Genomic DNA, 20,549 nt, shown 5'->3' on the forward strand with positions numbered 1-20,549 from the left:
TTTCCAACTTAAAATGTAATTTAATTCGAGGTAAACAATGATTATTTTAACACTCAATTCATACTTTCATAAAACTTTCCACATCTATGATAAAAGGGTTAACCAGCTAGTTTCTGCACAGAAGTGGGTGGAGCTTAAACAAACATAACAGACACTTTATTTTAAAGACAGACATTCACACCAACTTTCCATTCAACAAAGCTTATTTTCTCTTTTTTTATTAATTTTTTTTTCTCAGCAACTTATTTCTGGTTCCCTTGTTTTTCTTCATCTGTTTCTGTACCAACCGTCCGGTGGGCATCATTCTCCAGCTACTCACTTCATCTCTTAACCTCCGTAATTGTAGGCACTGGCTTATTACCATTAATTCTGCTTTTACTGTTTTCTTATTTTTTCTGTTTCTCTCTACACCTATCTTTCCACTCCTCCTTTTCTCCTTGCATTTGTGAAGTCTCTATACACACTATAACTGCCTCCTTCCCTTTGTTTCCCTTTCTTTGCAATCACCAGTTGAGTTTCCAGGGATCTTTTTTTCTTCATCATATCCTTCCTTCACCATTTTCCTCCTAACCTTTGCATATTTATCTCTCAGAAACTTTTCTGGTAGTTTGTACCTCACCCCTCCAAGGACCTTGGCAGTTTCCTTTGCCCTTTCTCACACCGGGGCTTTTTCCCCAGTTCCCATTTTTCCGCCTTTACTTATGCAGAGCTTCATTTCTGGCTGGATAGCTAATCTGCCCTCACCAGGGATTCCCCGATATCTTGTATAAGTACTTATTCTCCTGACACCCGGATTTACTTACAGTGCCCTGACGCACCCCTCAACTGGATTTACCGGCTACACGGACTCCGCTTCAGATTCATTGGATCGCTGGCCAGGCCTCTTGGGAGGAGAATTTCTCAAGGCAATTCTCTACTCACTCGGTTTTGGGCTGTTTCGGCTTTGAGTCGAATTTGCCCGTCCAGCAGACCCTGCTCGCAGTGTCAAGTTGTAAGGGTTAACTTCAAACCACCACTCGGAGTCCGTTAGCCTTAAAGTAAATGCAGTTTTATTAATTAATACCATCTGGCAAGGGAGCTATTCCATAAAGGAACACTCAGCGAAATGACTGAAGACATTGTCCTTTATACAATTTCAGATTAAGTCATTATGTAATTACACAAGTTACAATTAATACATGGTGATTGATTAATACATGATTGATTAATACAGCGCTTCCTCCAATCTGGCTTCTACATGCCTGAAATGGTAATTCCGGATATGGTTATGGTCGTTCATTTCTATCCTATCTTTATCTTGTTATTCAGTTCAGTTTCTAGGTTATCTGACTGTACTCTTGCCTCCCAAGGTCTTTGGTCTGCGAACTGGAAAGCTTTGCTTTCTCGTGGAATGTTCCCACAGTCTGTAGGTTCCATTTTAAAATATGAGAGATCAGTTTTAAAATGGCATGATGTTTTACTATTTTAAAGATTTGTAATTTCCCTCATCAGAGATGGACTCCTCCATTCTGTGCACATTTGTAGACATCGCACTTGCAAAACTTGTCACTGCCTCCTGCACTTCTTGCTGCACCTCCAGATACAGCCTCTTACTGGATTGCCCCCTAGGCTCAGCGTCTGCATGTAGCTGAGCAGAGCTGGGAGCGCCCTGCGACCTGCAGCCGAGGATTCTCCACTGCTGCCCCTGTCTCCACCATCTGCTCTTGCTCACTTGTGAGTTGTGAGACACCAGGTGACAATACTACTCTACCTCGCATGGTACCCTCTGAGGTGTGCATATCTGCGCTGGTGTTGGGTGCGCTTATGTCTGGTGATGGTCCACCCTCAAAGGCTGGAGGCTCCTCTGAAGAGTCCTCTTCCTCCTGGATATGGATGTTGATGTACTCTGTGGGAGAGTAAAGAGATGAGTTAGATATGTCATTTGAAGAAAGGGTACCGATACCATTCTGCATATGATGACCATTCAGTGGCTACTGACATCAGTTCTCATGCAGCACTAATCCTCGCTTTGTTGTGCAGGGCACAGCAGATCACAATGGTTCTGGAGACCCTGGCTGGTGCGTACTGAAGGACTCCTACAGATCTGTCAAGGCATCTGAAGCGTATTTTCAGCATTTCTATTGTCTGCTCTATCAGGTGGAAATGTAGCTTTCATTATATCTCTCCTGGGCTCAGTACTTGGTTTCCTCAATGATGCCATGAGCCACATCTTCAGTGGATACCCTTTGCTTCCAAGCAGCCAGCCGGAGAGTCTGTTTGGAGGAGCGAAGAGCTGAGGGAGGCTGGACTAGCACAGGATGAAAGAGTCATAGCAGCTGCCAGGGAATTTAGTGCACACATGTACGATGATCTGCCTATGGTTGCAGACGAGCTGCACATTGAGGGAGTGAAAGCCCTTGCAGTTGACAATTACTCCTGGGTTATAATGGAGTGCCCTGCACCCATGGGAAGCCAGCCAGCATGGCAAAGCTGAGCACTCGCTCAGTATCATTGACTTCATCAGTGGCAAAGTTGATATAATTGGCTGACATGTCAAACAAGGCATTGGTGACCTGTGATTCATCTGAGGACAGCCAACTGCAAAATGTTGCTGAGATGTCCCTCTCTCTCTGTCTCCTACCTCCAGCTTCTCGGAAACTTCCAAGGTAGCCTCCTCTGCTGATGTTAGGGTCACCGATGATGGTGTGCCATCTCCGGTTCACTCTCTCTTATTGTGGGAGGGAAAGAAGAGAATGTTGAGTAAGGTGATGGAATGTGTGTAAGGAATGGATGGGTTTCAACTTTAGAGGGAGGCTATGATGGAGTGTGCTGCCAAAGCCTAGTGGTCTCCTTGTGTATTGTTCATTGGTATGATTGCATTAGGATGAGGGTGAATATTGAGGAGTAGCTAGTCAAATGGGGATGTGATAATGTAGATTTAGAGAGAGGGATGGGTGGACGTGTAAGCTACGTTGGTGTGAGTAAGGATGTGCAGGAGAAAGTAGGGAAGGCAGAGTGATGGGGATGTGATGAGAGGCACAGCAGGATGAAGTTGAGTGTGGCTTTGTACTAACGTTCTGTGATCCAATGAGATCATTCAGATAATTGTGGCACTGCATCCAGGTCCTCCTCACAATATGCTTGCTGTTTACTTACTCTGCTATTTAGAGCCAGGCTCTGTTGGTCTCCTAGGGAGGTCTCTTCCGCCCATTAGAAGGGAAGAGGACATCCCTGTGTGCTCTGACTCCCTCATCAAGCGTATGGAGGGAGACATCGGGGAACCTGGGTGTAGCTCTCTGTCTCAGTCCAGTCATATTAGGCACTCCTTCCAGCAGTCCCATGGTGCACTGCAATGCCGCACTATCCTAGATGAACTTACAAATGCAATGTGGCCATGGCTGCTTTAAATATCCCAGCTGAAAACGTCGATAACGTTATCAGACCCGCACCAATTAATAGGACCGGGTAACGCGCAGGGCGGGCTTAATAGGCCCCATTAACGCAAAGTTGATCTCAGCAGTGAGATGGAATCAGGACTGGGGTCATGACCTGCCACGGCGACCACCCGCACCCGACCCGGTACGGAACATTCCGGTCATTGTTCCTCTGGGAAATGTTGCATTTTTACCTCCATTATGGCTACTTTTAGCACTTTTATTATTCATAATTGACAATTTTTATTTTAAAAAGGAGAAAATGATATTTAGAAATGCTACAGACCAACCAGACCCATCATTTCCCTAATAGTTACCTCAACACTCGCTCTCCCACACAGAACACCCAATGTCCAGATTCCCAGACACTCTACCCTCCAGACCCAGTTCACAGAGACACTCCCTAACGTAATACTCTACTTCCTCCCCCTTCAATTTAACCTGGCTCTCCTCTCTCCCTTCATACTAGCTGGTACTCTCCCCTCCCCCATTGAAGTTGCCTTTACTCCCCCGCCGGTTCAAAGTGACACTCTTCCCCCCTCAGTTCAATCTGTTATTCAGTCGTCCTTGCCCCCTCCCAGTTCATGCTGAGGCACCTTCCCGCTCCCCAGTTAATGCTGGGTCTCACCCTGCCCACTCCCCAGTTAATGCTGGGTCTCACCCTGCCCACTCCCCAGTTAATGCTGGGTCTCACCCTGCTCACTCCCCAGTTAATGCTGGGTCTCACCCTGCTCACTCCTCAGTTAATGCTGGGTCTCACCCTGCCCACTCCCCAGTTAATGCTGGGTCTCACCCTGCCCACTCCCCAGTTAATGCTGGGTCTCACCCTGCCCACTCTCAGTTAATGCTGGGTCTCACCCTGCCCACTCCCCAGTTAATGCTGGGTCTCACCCTGCCCACTCCCCAGTTAATGCTGGGTCTCAGCCTGCTCACTCCCCAGTTAATGCTGGGTCTCACCCTGCCCACTCTCAGTTAATGCTGAGTCTCACCCTGCCCACTCACCAGTTAATGCTGGGTCTCACCCTGCCCACTCCCCAGTTAATGCTGGGTCTCACCCTGCTCACTCCCCAGTTAATGCTGGGTCTCACCCTGCTCACTTCCCAGTTAATGCTGGGTCTCACCCTGCCTACTTCCCAGTTAATGCTGGGTCTCACCCTGCCCACTCCCCAGTTACTGCTGGGTCTCACCCTGCCCACTCCCCAGTTAATGCTGGGTCTCACCCTGCTCACTCCCCAGTTAATGCTGGGTCTCACCCTGCCCACTCTCTCAGTTAATGCTGGATCTCACTCTGCCCACTCTCTCAGTTAATGCTGGGTCTCACCCTGCCCACTCCCCAGTTAATGCTGGGTCTCACTCTGCCCACTCCCCAGTTAATGCTGGGTCTCACCCTGCCCACTCCCCAGTTAATGCTGGGTCTCACCCTGCCCACTCCCCAGTTAATGCTGGGTCTCACTCTGCCCACTCCCCAGTTAATGCTGTGTCTCACCCTGCCCACTCCCCAGTTAATGCTGGGTCTCACTCTGCCCACTCCCCAGTTAATGCTGGGCCTCACCCTGCCCACTCCCCAGTTAATACGGGGTCTCACCCTGCCCACTCTCTCAGTTAATGCTGGGTCTCACCCTGCTCACTCCCAGTTAATGCTGGGTCTCACCCTGCCCACTCTCTCTCTCGCTCTCTCTCTCTCTTACCACTGGTTAGATCCGCTCACCCAAAGTATCACCCCCAGCTTTTCTCAGATCCCCCAAATCACCCTCCTAACTTCTAATCCCTCTTCTTCCCTCATTGCCACCCATTCCCACTTCCCTCTCTCTTTCACCAGCAACTAATTTCCCTTCCCTCTCTCTTTGCCATCAATTTCCTTCTGCCCCCACCCCCCGCAACCATCTTCACTGCCAAAGGTATCATAAATAGAAATGATATAAGATATTTCAGTCTGTATCAGAAGGATTTAAGCCCCACTCCAGAGACTTGAGCAAAGAATTCTGTCTGACACTCGGATTGACACTCATTTGGATGAGAAGCTAAACTGGGGCTCCAAAAGGCCTTTATGATGGACATTGTAATGTATACACCTGAGAATATACTCAGGTGTATACATTACAGGTATAGAAGAACCAACGGCACTATTCGCAGAAGAGCATGGGAGTTCTCCCCGGTGTACTGGCCAACATCACTAAAACAGTTTATCTAGTAATTATCACAGTGTTGTATGTGGGAGCTTGCTGTACACAAATTGGCTGCCGTGTTTCCTACTTTACAACAGTGACTACACTTCAATAAGTATTGCATTGGCTGTGAGGTACTTTTGGATGTCCAGAAGTCACGAAAGGTACTATAGAAATGCTAGTTCTTTCTTTGGCTATACCGACAGCTTAAGTTCCACAGCCCACATAACTACTTGTTCTCACATGTCAGGGGCTGTAATTAGGGCCGTTCCTGAGTTCTCAGCCTTTTGAGACTACATCAACTTTTTTGAAGTTGCTGGTCAGCTTTCCCTGGTCTTGTAGGTTGCCGTGTCGGCATTTCTGAGCTTAAATTTAATGGAAGATCTTTCCGATGAACTGCCATCTGAACATCCTGCCCCTCCTGTCACAGCCGCCGATATAAATGCAAGTCCTTTTTGATTTAAGCTGTAGGCAAGCACTGGTTGGAGAATCAGGGCCACAATGATGCAACGCTATCCCTGACACACGCTCATGTTTCACTCCGTTTGGGTTTGTCAGTGAAGCTCCTGAAATTATCTCTTTCTTCAAGGCACTGATATAGAAAGCAAGAAGGATGTAATAAGGTGAAGTCCTGCACAGACTCAGGGTCCTGAAACAGCACCACCTGGTGTCCAGGCTCAGCCACTACCTGTTCCTGGGAGTCAGAAAGAAAGAACTTGTTCTACTCAGAGTTGACTCGTTAAGGCATTTACTGCAGCTCCATTGACAGCACTCTCGCCTCTGAGTTCGAAGGTTGTGGGTTCAAATCCTTCCCCAGGACTTTGAGCACAAAAATTCCAATGTATGTCGCACTCAAATCACTGATTCCACACAGTCTGGTGTTGTAGTAATTGCTGTGATCTTGGTCCTTTATTGTGTAACTCCAGAGTGCCCCTCTGGTGTGTTGGGCAGCCTTTTATACTCTGTCTCGTAGGTACTTTCGGGTCTTCCACCACAGCGCACCATTGTAACTATACATTTACATTTAATGTACATGGACAATGCATAACATCTCACTCCCCCCCGCCCCCAGTTCCAAAAGCAAATTGCCGGTAACTTCGGCCTTGTTCGTCCTGGTTGATTTGTGAGTGTAAGTCCGTGATCATCCACTTCCCTATTCCCCCCAATGTAGAGATTATGCTTGCGATTCGGCGCAAGCGTGTGGTATTTGCAGTCCTTACATGGGTGATACAAGCACACAAACATAATCTCCAGTACAAAGCAGGTACACATAGACAGTACATTTGTATGATACATATAGATGCGTTGAAGAGTTACATCAAAAGGTTGCAGGTGCACTGAACAGTTATTAAATCCCAGCTGTACTGAGTGAGGAATGGTGGTGGCATACTGCCCCTTTTTGCCCGAGGTAATGGGCTGCGCTGAGACAGGGTATCGCAACTAGAGCGTTGCCTCTGTTCTCAGAAAATAGTTGCCTTTGCGGCTTGTCTGCAACCGCTGAACAATTGCATAAATCACATAAAATCAGAAATCGCATTAATCCATTAGTCACGTTAGTCACAGATCCATTAACCCTTTTAACTGTGCATTGTGATATTAACTCTTTTCACCAATCATATCAATCATTTTAATCACAGTAATCATTTTGACTCACTCTTGCCCTTACAAAGGTCTCTTTGTGGGGACCGCCAATGGTGTAAGGCCCCTTTAAGACTACCGCGGAATATTTCCCTTTTAAGACGCCATTTTGTTTTTCCCACGAGGTTTCTACTGGGTGCCGCCATTTTAGGTGCTCTGCTGGTGCCTGCCTGCCTCTCTCTGCAGAACTCTGCTGCCACGAGGCTCGCCATTTTAGGTGCTCTGCTGGTGTGAGAGAGAGAGAGAGAGAGAGAGCCACCACACTCTGAACGCACTCGGAAGCCGCAACGCACCGGTCCCCACACTGCCGCATCCTCCGGAGCACCCCATGCAGCTGACCTTTTTGCCCGGGAGCTGCCACACACACACACATCCTCTGGAGCCGACCTCCTCACCGCCGCAGCCGATCCTGGACAAGCCCGCTCCTCGGAGCACCGGCCCTCACGACGTCACCGAGCGAGTCCTGCTCCCGAAACTGCCGATTCACTGCTCCTCCCGCTGCACACCCCGCTAACGGCAGCCTCTGCCTGTGGGCCGATGGTGCCTGCTGGAGCAGCCCGTCGAAGCCCTTCTCTCTTCTCCAGCTCGGTCGGTGCTGCTGCTGGTTCCAGTGACTCTTTCTCACTCTCAGACTTTGCAGGGGAGAGTCGACAGCCGCCGCTGCTCTGCCCAATCCCACACACGCTTCCTTCACTGCCATCCGATCCGAAGGTGGAGGCCTGCTCTGCCTGTGAACACGGGGGACAACGATCTGTGGAGAAATGAAGTCTTCCCAGCTCCCACAGACCTTCCCCATCCATCTCCTGCCGAGTAGCGTCGGCCCATCGCCTGCAATGATCCACAAAGGTAAACCGTGCGTCTCGCCACCGTGAGATACCTGCACATCCGCTCTGCCAAGAACAGGTCTCAGTTCCTTGGTGTAGGTACGCAGCTTCGCCGTGACCGGGACCAGCTTGGGTCGTGCAGCTGGGTTGATCCACAGTTTATTAAAAGTTTCCTGACTCATCAATGACGGACCCGATCCCGTGTCCACTTCCATACTCACTGGGACTCTGTTAATCTTGACTTCCATAATCACTGGAACCGAATCATCGGTACACGTATACAGTCCAAACGCATCATCTTCTTCTACCTGGGGCTGGGATGCCCGTCGAGCCAAATGCAATGCTCCTTGCTGGACAACAGATCATCTACAATCTCCTCAGCCACACGGTGAGTCGTGTTTCTTTTGCACACACGCTGAAGGTGGCCTTTCGTGTGGCAGGTATTGCACGTATACTCCGCAAACCTGCACCGGTGAGCCCCACGGCTTCCTCCGCAGCGCCAGCATGGTGCTCCTCGATTAGCCCCCCTCGACGGACTCTGAGTTCCAGGACCCTGAGGTCCGTGCTCTCTGCCCTGGGCAGAGCCACGTTCTGCAGTTTTCTCCGTGACGGGCGCTATCCTGTGAGTAGTACCTGCCGAGTTCAAGACCGCGTGGATCATCTGCTTGGTGCTGCAAGTCGAGGTTATAAATGCCCGACTGATGTTGATGGCTTGCTGCAGGCTGACTGTTGATTCAGTAGATAACAGCTTGTGAAGGAGGCCCTCATGGCCAATCCCCATAACAAAGACGTCTCGCAACGCCTCGTTAAGGTACGTGCCAAAATCGCACGGCGCCGCAAGTCTCCTGATGTCCGCAGCATATTTTGTGACATCCTGGCCCTCAGGTCTGCAGTGATGGTAGAATTTGTGCCTGGCCGTGAGGATGCTGTCCTTCGGTTTCAGTTGGTTACGAATGAGTTCAATCAGCTCCTCATATGACTTGTCCTTGGCGCTTACGGGTGCCAGCAAATCCCTGATGAGACGGTAAACCTCATTGCCACAACTGGACAGCAATATCGCCTTACACTTCTCTATCAGTGCGTTCGTGTTCCCTGTCAGGTCGTTTGCTATAAAATAATACTCGTGCCTTTTTGTAAAGGTATCCCAGTCATTACCCTCTGTGAAATCCTTTAGCATGCCCAAAGTAGCCATAGTTACGTGAAGAGCTTGACCGTGTCCTCGTCGCCAATTTGTTGATGTATGTTGCACTCAAATCACTGACTCCACACAGTCTGGTGTTGTAGTAACTACTGTGACCTTGGTCCTTTATTGTGTAACTCCAGAGTGCCCCTCCGGTGTGGTGGGCAGCCTTTTATACTCTGTCTCACAGGTACTTTCATGTCTCCCACCACAGTGCCCCCTGTGGCGCACCATTGTAACTATACATTTACATTTAATGTAACAAAAATCTAGGCTGACAATCCAGTGCAGTACTGAGGGAATACTGAGGTGCTGTCTTTTGGATGAGACATTAAACCAAGACCCCTCCTGCTCCCTCTGGCGGAAGTAAAAGATTCCATGGCACTATTCCAAGAAGAACAGGGAAGTCCTAGTCAATATTTAACCCTCAATCAACGTCACTAAAACAGATTATCTGGCCTTGATCATGTTGCTGTTTGTGGAAGCCTCCCAGAAATCACAAAGTTCCAAACAAATCGGCAAATGTCAAATTTAGGGGAAACCAAAATAAGCAAAAACCTGTTGATGTTTAAAATGTAGGTGTTTATATCGGGGGAAGTAAAGGTGCTTACTGTACAATTCACACTGGGGAATCCAGTCTGTCTGGATTCAAACCCAGATCCGAGATAAAAGGGCAACTTTCCAAATCACTTCACCAAATCCAATCCCTGACCCCACCTCCCCCCACCCCCGCCTTCCACAACGTACCTAATGACTGCCTGACGTGTGCCCAGTGTGAACCTAGGCCCAGAGATAAAACATCCCCTAGCCATGTCCCAGCCTCCGATGGCCCATGGGGAAATTTGCAGATTGATTACATTGGGCCATTTCAGGCGACTCAGAAGGGGATCCAGTACGTCTTGGTTATAATTGGCTGTTTCTCTCAATGGGTTGAGGCGATCCCTGTGAGATGAGCCACTGCTACACAAACTGCAATGGGACTTATTGAGCATGTTTTCACTGGCTGGGGACTGTCAAAGAAACAGTGACACTAAATAAGGTCACAGGAAAATGGGCAAAGAGATTCGAAGCACCTCTCGATAATAGACAGATTGAGCAGTAATGTGTACAAGATGATAAATGGGAGAGGTGGCGACATATTAATCAGATAAAGGAAGGGCAGCAACATGATATTGGAATGGGACATTGCATCGCTCTGATGGATGGTGACAATATGCAAGTTGAGGGGAACGAGTCCGATCGGACATTCCTAGACTCTGAGTCTGATGAGCTTTTAAACTTAACATGGAGCGAGAAGGAGGAGTTTGAAAATTCTGAACCCTCCCTACCTGAGGGAGTGGGCGAAAACCATTAACTACATATGTTTCTATAGCAGGAATGGGGTACTGAAGTTGAATGTTCAGCCATGAACTCATTGAATGGCGGTGCAGGCTAGAAGGGCCGAATGGCCTACTCCTGCACCTATTTTCTATGTTTCTATGTTTCTATGTTTTCTATGGAAGGACTTGGAGCTGGAAATTCCCAATGTACATCTGTGTGTGGTATTGATAAGGATAATGAAAGGGTTAATTTCAAAACAAGCTGTTGATCACCTGCTCCGAGAGAGAGGGAGACGCACGAGTCTCTCGCATGTTGCTGGCTGCTCGCCAGTTCCAAGAGAGAGAGAGAGAAACCTTGGGAGATAAGGAGAGAGCAAGTGTCTTGCTTGTTGTTTTCAGGGTTTGTCTCAGTTAAAGAGGTTATTCTTTAAATTAGATCATTTAGTGATATTGTAGCTGTGATTTAGTCAATGATTATAGATATTTTACGCTTGCAACCTAAATAATCAATGATGTCAGATATTAACCAAGAACATATCTTTCAGATATATTACCGTGGTTGAACCATGAACTTATTGTTCGCTGTCATGTTGGGCAGCGTCGTGCCCCTCGTTGAATCTAGAAGCCTCTCGGGCCACTGGCAATATGTCGTCACAAGTTATACCACCAATTGGACCAGGCCATGGTCAAATATTTGTGAACCCAAATATTTATCGATCTCTCTCTTGAATATACTTAACGACTGAGCATCCATAGCTCTCTGGTGTAGAGAATTCATAAGATTCACAATCCTTTGAGTTAAGAAATTTCTCCTCCTCTCAGTCCTAAATGGCCGAACCTTACTTTGCGACCATGACTCCGAAGCCAGGAGAAACATTTTCCTAGCATCGAAACACTCAAGCCCCTTACGAATTTTATATATTTCAATTAGATCACCTCTCATTCTTCTAAACTCTAGGGAATATGGGTCTAGTCTACTCAATCTCCCCTTATAGGGCAATCCTCTCATCCCAGGAACCAGCCTAGTGAACCATTGTTGCACTCCCTCTAAGACATGTATATCTTTCCTGAGGTACGGAGACCAGAATTGTACACAGCACTCCAGGTTGGCCTCATCAATGCTCTGTATAATTGTAGGAAGACTATTTTACTCATACTCCAATCTCTTTGTAACAAAAGTTAACATACCATTTGCCTTCCTAATTGATTCACAAACGCAATCAATTAGGAAGGCAAATGGTATGTTAACTTTTGTTACAAAGAGATTGGAGTATAAGAGTAAAGAAGTCTTCCTACAATTATGCAGAGCATTGATGAGGCCAACCTGGAGTGCTGTGTACAATTCTGGTCTCCGTACCTGAGGAAAGATATACATGTCTTAGAGGGAGTGCAACAAAGGTTCACTAGGCTGGTTCCTGGGATGAGGGGATTGCCCTATAAGAGGAGATTGAGTAGACTAGACCCATATTTCCTCGAGTTTAGAAGAATGAGAGGTGATCTAATTGAAATATATAACATTCATAAGGGGCTTGAGTGTTTCGATGCTAGGAAAATGTTTCCCCTGGCTTCGGAGTCATGGTCGCAAAGTAAGGTTCGGCCATTTAGGACTGAGAGGAGGAGAAATTTCTTAACTCAAAGGATTGTGAATCTTATGAATTCTCTACACCAGAGAGCTATGGATGCTCAGTCGTTAAGTATATTCAAGAGAGAGATCAATAAATACTTGGGAACTGATGGAACTAAGGGATATGGGGATAATGCAGGAAGGTGGAGTTGAGGTCAAAAATCATCCTTGATCTTATTAAATGGCGAAGCAGGTTGGAAGGACCAAATAGCCGAATCTGGCTCTTATTTCTTATGTTCTTATGTACGTACGAGCAGAGAAATGGCTTTGACTAACATGTATGTGTATCGGTAAACGTTCGCGAATAGCACAGCATGTGCTTGTTAAGTGGTATCGGATAGAGTGAACACCAGTAAAGACAAGGACGTTCAGCCTTTGGGCAGACCCTATACTAAGAACACCTTTGTGTTCCCTAATGGGACACGGGCAATGACCAGCTCTCTCAATCTCCCTCAGCTCTGGAAACGACATGCTGACTGCTGTGGGTGTGAAGCCAGGTTTTGGGACTATACTCGTACTCTTTCATTTTGGGCCTCCTGCTTCAAAGTGTTGAAGAATACGGAGTTGTCAGGAGAAACCACCCATTCGGCCTCTACCAGATGCCCAGTTGTGGACAAGGGTCCCAGCAATGGTTTATTGGTTTTCAAAACATATCAGACTTTATACAACAATGTGAGATTTGAAATCTTCTCTGCTCTGCTTGATATTTCAAAAATCGCCATCAGGTTTGTGCAATAAAACCTATGAGAGGCTCTACCAACAGATGTTGTCCGAAAAACTTGGACAGTTTATGGCGAGAAGTTCAGGGGGAGATATCGATGCCGTTCCAAGTGATAACACCACACACCCCATTAGACAGCGAGGAAAACGGGATCGAGCTGAATGGTTGGGTATCGGGGCTACAGTAGGGATGGCCGCTTGGAACAGGATAGATATAGAAGGCCTGTGGGAACATGATGGAGCCATGCGAGAGCAATTAAAGGGTATTATGGGAGGGGGGAATAGGATAGTGACAGGGTCGTTGGATCAACAACAAGAAGTTTTAGTGCCTTTGAAGGAAATGGTTGACAACTTTCAACAGACTCAGGAGAAAATTAATGAAGTAATAAGTGAGACAGTGACATCTAAAGCTCAGATCGCCAAACGGATCACGTGCAGCAAGCACGGCTCATTTATACTGTCACAAGTACAAAAGGGTTTGAAAGATAGAGAAAAATCGTACCCATTATTTTATAACTGATGAACAGCTAGACAAATGGATTGGTGATGGAAGAAACCATTGTAATGTTAAGCACCTGTGAGCTGCATACCCAGTAAAACACTCCTGTGAGGCGGATTTAAGGACAATTTTTCACTGTGACTATTGCAATTCCACACCTTCCACCTGACTAGAAGCCCCTTGAGATATTCGAGGTGGAGTCCATAGGCGTCCTGGAAGGGGACATACATAAGGAATTGGTTAACTATCCAAAGGTATTGGCAGAGAGTGGTGAGCCCAGGATGGCACCAGATTTATCGCTGAACTCTGACCAAAGGAACGAGGATGTGTCGGTGTGATGTCACCCAGAATAGTGTCCCGGCTTGTGGTTTCACCCTGGATGAGCGCTCCCCTAATTGTACTGTTAGTGTTCAAAGATGGAAATTGGGACTAGCAAGACACGGATACATGGGAAGGGGTCATTACTGTGTGACCACTTCGGACTTGGCTTAACGTCATGGGAAGCAAGAGTGCCCTGTATTAACTCCATCGTTTTGCTTTAGTCCTGAGTTACCGACGGAAATTGCAAGTTGGGTCCTGATCCCAGTGAATGGTGCTACGGAGATCCAGGTGGAAATCGGTTTAAGGGAGGAAGCCGAGTATATAGTTTGGACATCCGATTCCACCACTGTCACTGAGTCTAAAATCTCTCGCAGGTTTAATCCTTACCCAGTCTGTTCTTATTGTCATTGCTGTTAGAATGCTTTGTGATGTTTCCTCAATGTCATTTTGCTTGCAGGGTTTCCTGGCATAATACACTGCTCCATATCTTCACACCTCACATCCCCATCTGATCCCAGATTGTCACTTGTTTGTCCAATATAAGATTTGGGATCCGAGTGTTTTCTGTATTTGTAATTGTGCACCATTCCTCTCAGCATTGCAGGCTAAAAATCCACGTGTTCGATTACATAATGTGGGCGGCAAAGACACAGGAAAAGTTTAACAGAGTAGGAATAATCTCGAATCACAAATCATTATATAAAACTTCATGTGTACACGTAACTACAATCCATTTATAGGTCCTTCCAGAAGATGGGCCATTGAGCTGCTTCATTTTCTGGGCCTCCCATTTTGAAGTATTAATTACAATAGTCTCAATTATTCGATCAAGTCCGCACTGTTTGCAGTCAGGCATGTGTGCAGGGAAACATCTATATCGGCCTCGTGTCTGGGCCAGAAAATGGAAAGTTCAAGGTTCTTACTCACCACTTAAGCCTCCTGTTGCACATCAGCGAACCCTCACACGGAATCCCCATCTTGCCCATGTTCTGCCAACCAGAGTTTGGTCCTGACTTATCCTCCAATCTCCTCCGGAAGAAACACACATCCAGGTCTGTCTGCAAGTTGTGCCCGGTGATGTTACATTCAAGGATTACTGGACCACCACTTGTCACATGATACCCGATGCTCCATCTCCGGCCTCTGCCTCTGAGTGATGGATGCCCCACTCTCCACGGCTTATAGCCCCCATCAGGACCAGCATTCCCACCGACACCTGCAAAAGACACAAAGAGAGAAAACCATTGGCGGATCCAGGAACCTCTGGTGAGTTCAGTCCGAGGAACCTTGAAATGATTTTAACTGTTCGCTGTGGAGCCATTTACTTGACTTGCCCCTGTCTGATCGCACTCGATAAACTGAAGGCACACTTTCTCTACAATAACGCACAGCCCTTCCCATGTGGGCTTGGGAAAAGGTTTCTTTTCACAAACCTTTTGTCCCATCACCCGATCTCCCACTTGATGCTCCACACGTGTTGACCCTGTGTTAAATACAGCTGCAACTTTTCCTGATTTTCACCACTTGCTGCCGCGACCTGTTTCTGTATTTCCCCCACATGTTGTACCAACTGCGGCACCCACTGTTCTGTGGCTGCTGCATCTTCCTGTGATCCTGTCATGGGTGGACAGAAAAGGTGCTCTGGTAGTTGTATTGGATGGGCAATCATTGCCTCACAGGGTGTTAGCCCTGTACTTGAGGCAACATTCCCAGGGATAGACATTCAAATCAGGGTCACCTTTCAACCCTCCCACTCTTCACCCAGCATTTCCAGCATTGTTTGGACGGTACGATTCGCTCTCCCTACCTGACCCGAGGCCTGTGGGTGATAGGGAATGTGATAAACCAGGCACATTATGTGTATCAGTAATCTGCAGCTTTACAGAAGAACATAAGAACATAAGAATTAGGAACAGGAGTAGGCCATCTAGCCCCTCGAGCCTGCTCCGCCATTCAACAAGATCATGGCTGATCTGACCATGGACTCAGCTCCACTTACCCGCCCGCTCCCCGTAACCCTTAATTCCCTTATTGGTTAAAAATCTATCTATCTGTGATTTGAATACATTCAATGAGCTAGCCTCAGCTGCTTCCTTGGGCAGAGAATTCCACAGATTCACAACCCTCTGGGAGAAGAAATTCCTTCTCAACTCGGTTTTAAATTGGCTCCCCCATATTTTGAGGCTGTGCCCTCTAGTTCTAATCTCCCCGACCAGTGGAAACAACCTCTTTGCCTCTATCCTGTCTATCCCTTTCATTATTTTAAATGTTTCTATGAGTTCACCCCTCATCCTTCTGAACTCCAACAAGTAAAGACCCAGTCTACTCAATCTATCATCATAAGGTAACCCTCCCATCTCCAGAATCAGCCGAGTGAATCGTCTCTGTACCCCCTCCAAAGCTAGTATATCCTTCCTTAAGCAGTACTCCAGGTGCGGCCTCACCAATACGCTGCACAGTTGCAGCAGGACCTCCCTGCTTTTTTACTCCATCCCTTTCGCAATGAAGGCCAACATTCCATTCGCCTTCCTGATTACCTGCTGCACCTGCAAACTAACTTTTAGGGATTCATGCACAAGGACCCCCAGGTCCCTCTGCACCGCAGCATGTTGTAATTTCTCCCCATTCAAATAATATTCCCTTTTACTGTTTTTTTTTGCCAAGGTGGATGACCTCACATTTTCCGACATTGTTTTCCATCTGCCAAACCTTAGCCCATTCGCTTAACCTATCTAAATCTCTTTGCAGCCTCTCTGTGTCCTCTACACAACCCGCTTTCCCACTAATCTTTGTGTCATCTGCAAATTTTGTTACACTACACTCTGTCCCCTCTTCCAGGTCATCTATGTATATTGTAAACAGTTGTGGTCCCAGCACCGATCCCTGTGACACACCACTAACCACCGATTTCTAACCCGAAAAGGACCCATTTATCCCGACTCTCTGCTTTCTGTTAGCTAGCCAATTCTCTATCCATGCTAATACATTTCCTCTGACTCCGCGTACCTTTATCTTCTGCAGTAACCTTTTGTGTGGCACCTTATCGAATGGAGGATAACTATCGTACGACTATCAGATCTTTTTCCCCAATTTGATCAATATTTAAATCTCCAGGCTATGCGGCCATCTCACAATGATCAATTGGGATTCCGCTTCTCGTGTCTGAAAACTTGCTGAATCACCAAACCAGTCAGACCCAACATCTCAACATTCAATATTAATATTTGAGACCTAAACGGGAAGCTGCAGAAGTAGGATTGACCATTGGATGGAGGCAGTTTGCGGTTTAAAGCAGAAAATTAGAGTGTTATGTTTTCAGCCTGTTGCTTATGTAACCAGGAATCAATGGTCATAATATCAGGAAATGTGATGCCATTATTTCAGATGGAACGTATTGTTACATCGGCTGCATCTCCAGACAGATCAAACAGATCGCACTCCAATGTCTGTCAAACTGTGCCCATGAAATCAATCCCCGACATTGCAATCCTAATTAAAGCCAGGCAGCCTGCTACCACATTACACGGACTGACTGACAAATCATCCCATGGTCACCGGGCTCGTGTGTAGAATTAAAATGAAATGTGTTGCAAAAAGTCCCACAGAAACCATCGTTACGGCACATCAGAGTTATCAGCTCGGTGATTCCCTTTGCATTGCTCGGACACGTTCAGGAATGAATCATTTTATTCAATAAGCCGGTTACAAGAGCGACATTCCCTGCTCCCCGAAATCTGTCTCCCAGCGTCACAGGATGCTGAAAGGAAAGACACGGCTGGAGCAGCAACCTGGCGCCCTTCACCCACCCGGGCCGCAGGCTGCCTCTGCACAAACCCACCTCTTCATCTCTTCCTTATACACACACTAAAATCTGCCTGAGACCTCTGCCCTTCACAGGGGGCGGGGTCAATCCTTCAAACTCTGCATCTGTCCACAGAAAGATCATCGGTTCCAGGGACCCAGGCCATTGGCAGTAATACACCTGGTGATCATCCAATAGAAAGCAACAGGAAGTCAACGTCAATCATTTTACAAACAATCTGAAGATTGGGCGGACGTCTTGAAACCTTCTCGCGGACCCCTAGGGGGCTGTGGACCCCCAGATGAGAAGGCTGAAACACACGGTCCCAGAGATCAGCCACCTTGACTCCTGGAGAACAAAAAACTGCTCTAAACAGAACCTTACCCCTACACAGGGTGCTGTCACTGCCTGATGATAGGCTCCCCGAGCCTTACCCCTACACAGGGTGTTGTCCCTGCCTGATGATAGGGTCCCCTAGCCTTACCCCTACACAGGGTGCTGTCCCTGCCTGATGATAGGCTCCCATAGCCTTACCTCTACACAGGGTGCTGTCACTGCATGATGATAGGGTCCCCTAGCCTTACCTCCACACAGGGTGCTGTCACTGCCTGATGATAGGGTCCCCTAGCCTTACCTCTACACAGGGTGCTGTCACTGCCTGATGACAGGGTCCCCTAGCCTTACCCCTACACAGGGTGCTGTCACTGCCTGATGATAGGATCCCCTAGCCTTATCTCTACACAGGGTGCTGTCACTGACTGATGATAGGGTCCCCTATGAGGATTGCACGCTGCTTCTCGCCCTTCCTTGGCTGTGCCGCTGATGTTGTCCTCTTGATCTTTGTAGCCATTCCCTTACCTTTCCCAGAATGTTTATCTGAGCATTGAGGTTGATCGGGGTGACTGGAGCTGAACTCACTGACAGTTGTATTCTCCAAATCGAGAGGCGGGGCAACAAATGAATCGAGAGCAATGAAGGATCCAGCAATATCGCTGTCTGTCAATGATGGCTGACCTCTCCTCCCTGTCAGGAAGTCACCACAATCCACCAAGTAAGACCATTGTTCAATCTGCTGCTTTAAGCAGACAAGCTCCTACTGCAGACACAAAACTCCAACACATTTGATGCCGGAGAAAGGCTCACACTGTTTAACCTCACTGCCATCCCTCTCCAATGTTACCTTGAAGGTGCACACAGAGCAACGCTCACATTGTAGTCACTCTCTATTACTTTAGGACCCAGTATTTGCCATCCTTATGTAGGATAAATCTGTTCAGAAAGAAAGGGGAGAAAGAGACAGAAAGAACAAATAGTGATACAATCCGTCATGTATGTAACCAGCATGCTACTGTAACCCTTATACAATTGTAACCCTCATGTAATCACTACATACTGTACATACTTACTAGAAATGCACACCTTGACCACAAGGGGTGTACTTGTGGGAGACACTCCTTACCTGGAGATTCAGGTATATAAGGGGAGGTCCCTCGCAGGGCCAGACTCCTTGGTCCAGGCAAGAAAAGGTGAAGGTCACAGAGTGACTGTGTCTGCAGTACGTGCCTCGTGTGATTATGTTTAAGAGTTAAGGACTCAACACCTGGCAACGGGAAACGGGAATCACTGAACCCAGAGGATGGCCACCAGTAGCTCAAAGGAACGTTATTGTGTGGGTGAAGATTGGGATGATTTTGTGGAGAGACTCCAGCAGACCTGTGTCACGAAGGACTGGCTGGGAGAGGATGCGGCTGACAAGCGGAGGGCGCATCTACTAACAAGCTGCGGGACAAAAACGTATGCGCTGATGAAGGACCTGCTCGCACCCCACAAACCGGCCGACAAGTCTTTTGAAGAGCTCAGCCAGCTGATCAGCGAACACTTAAAACCAGCGAGCAGCATACACATGGCCCGGCACCAGTTCTACACACACCGACGTCGGGAAGGGCAAAACATCTCGGACTTCATGGAAGACTTGCGCCGCTTGGCCAGCCTCTGTAAGTTCTCAGACGCCTGCAGGGGGGAGATGTTAAGGGATTTTTTCATTGAGGGCATTAGCCATGCCGGGATCTTCAGGAATAGAGACCAAGGACTTAACTCTAGAAGGGGCAGCATTGATAGCTCAAACTTTCATAGCGGGGGAAGAAGAGACCAAGCTAAAATACGCGAGTAGTCCTGGGTCCAACGTGGCGACGGACCAAGGAATTAACGTGATAAACGCGGCTCAAGATCTTGCAGTCAGGCAAAGGCATTTTGAAACTGCCCAAGCTGAAACCGACTCTAAGGTGGGCCCCCAATAGGGACAATGGAGAGGGGAGCGGCAATTCACGCCATCAAGGGAACCATTAACACCCACCATCAGAGTGTTTAGAAACAACCAAGGGAACAATGAGAGAGGAATGCCTGCTAACAGTCCTTTTGTGAACAACGATCTCAGCCAATGCTGGAGATGCGGGGGCAGACATTATGCGAAAAGCTGCAAATTTCAGCAGTTTATCTGTAGGAATTGTAATGCCAGAGGACATTTGGCTAGGGTTTGCAAACAGCCGGTAGTGAGGCTAATCTATGAGACAGAGGAATCAGGTGAGGAGCTTGCAGTGCAGGACAATGCCTGGGGTAAAGCCATGGATGCTGAAGTTCAGCGGGTTCATATGGCTGACGTTCATAGCTCATACACCAAAATGCCACCCATGATGATGATTGAATGGTATCCCGGTGCGCATGTAGCTGGACACGGGAGCTAGCCAGTCCCTCATGAGTGCATAACAATTTGAGAAACTATGGCCACACAGAGCTAGCAGGCCCAAACTGGAATGAATTAATACGCAACTACGGACGTACACCTAAGAGATCATTCCAGTGCTAGGCAGTACAAACACACAATGGGTCACAGAACCGGCTGCCACTCTGGATTGTTCCAGGAAATGGCCCCGCGCTTTTGGGAAGGAGATGGCTAGCCAAGATGAACTGGAAATGGGGGGATGTGCATGCCATTTCATCTGTGGAGTGAAGCTCATGCTCACAGGTACTACAAAAATTCGGGTCAC

The 20,549-nt window shown here is 47.6% G+C and overlaps 1 protein-coding gene and 2 long non-coding RNA genes across 3 annotated transcripts in view; 1 reads left to right on the forward strand and 2 right to left on the reverse strand.

Annotated features, from left to right (window-relative positions):
• On the reverse strand, positions 1-18,721 carry LOC139263080 (uncharacterized). The gene is made up of 4 exons (XR_011593036.1): positions 18,686-18,721; positions 14,631-14,919; positions 14,091-14,308; positions 1-1,885 (listed from the first exon to the last, which is right to left on the reverse strand). It is a non-coding gene; the product is annotated as an uncharacterized lncRNA (long non-coding RNA).
• Positions 1-20,549, reverse strand: part of LOC139263075 (E3 ubiquitin-protein ligase TRIM39-like) — a 146,110-nt gene that overhangs the window by 92,377 nt on the left and 33,184 nt on the right. The window lies entirely within an intron of this gene.
• The window catches only part of LOC139263079 (uncharacterized), a 26,653-nt gene continuing 14,116 nt past the window's right edge, over positions 8,013-20,549 (forward strand). The window contains exon 1 of the long non-coding RNA XR_011593035.1: positions 8,013-8,428. This is a non-coding gene — a long non-coding RNA (uncharacterized lncRNA). The remainder of the gene's footprint in view (positions 8,429-20,549) is intronic.

Source organism: Pristiophorus japonicus, chromosome 4 (genome assembly GCF_044704955.1).
Source record: "Pristiophorus japonicus isolate sPriJap1 chromosome 4, sPriJap1.hap1, whole genome shotgun sequence".
NCBI classification, from domain to species: Eukaryota; Metazoa; Chordata; class Chondrichthyes; family Pristiophoridae; genus Pristiophorus; species Pristiophorus japonicus.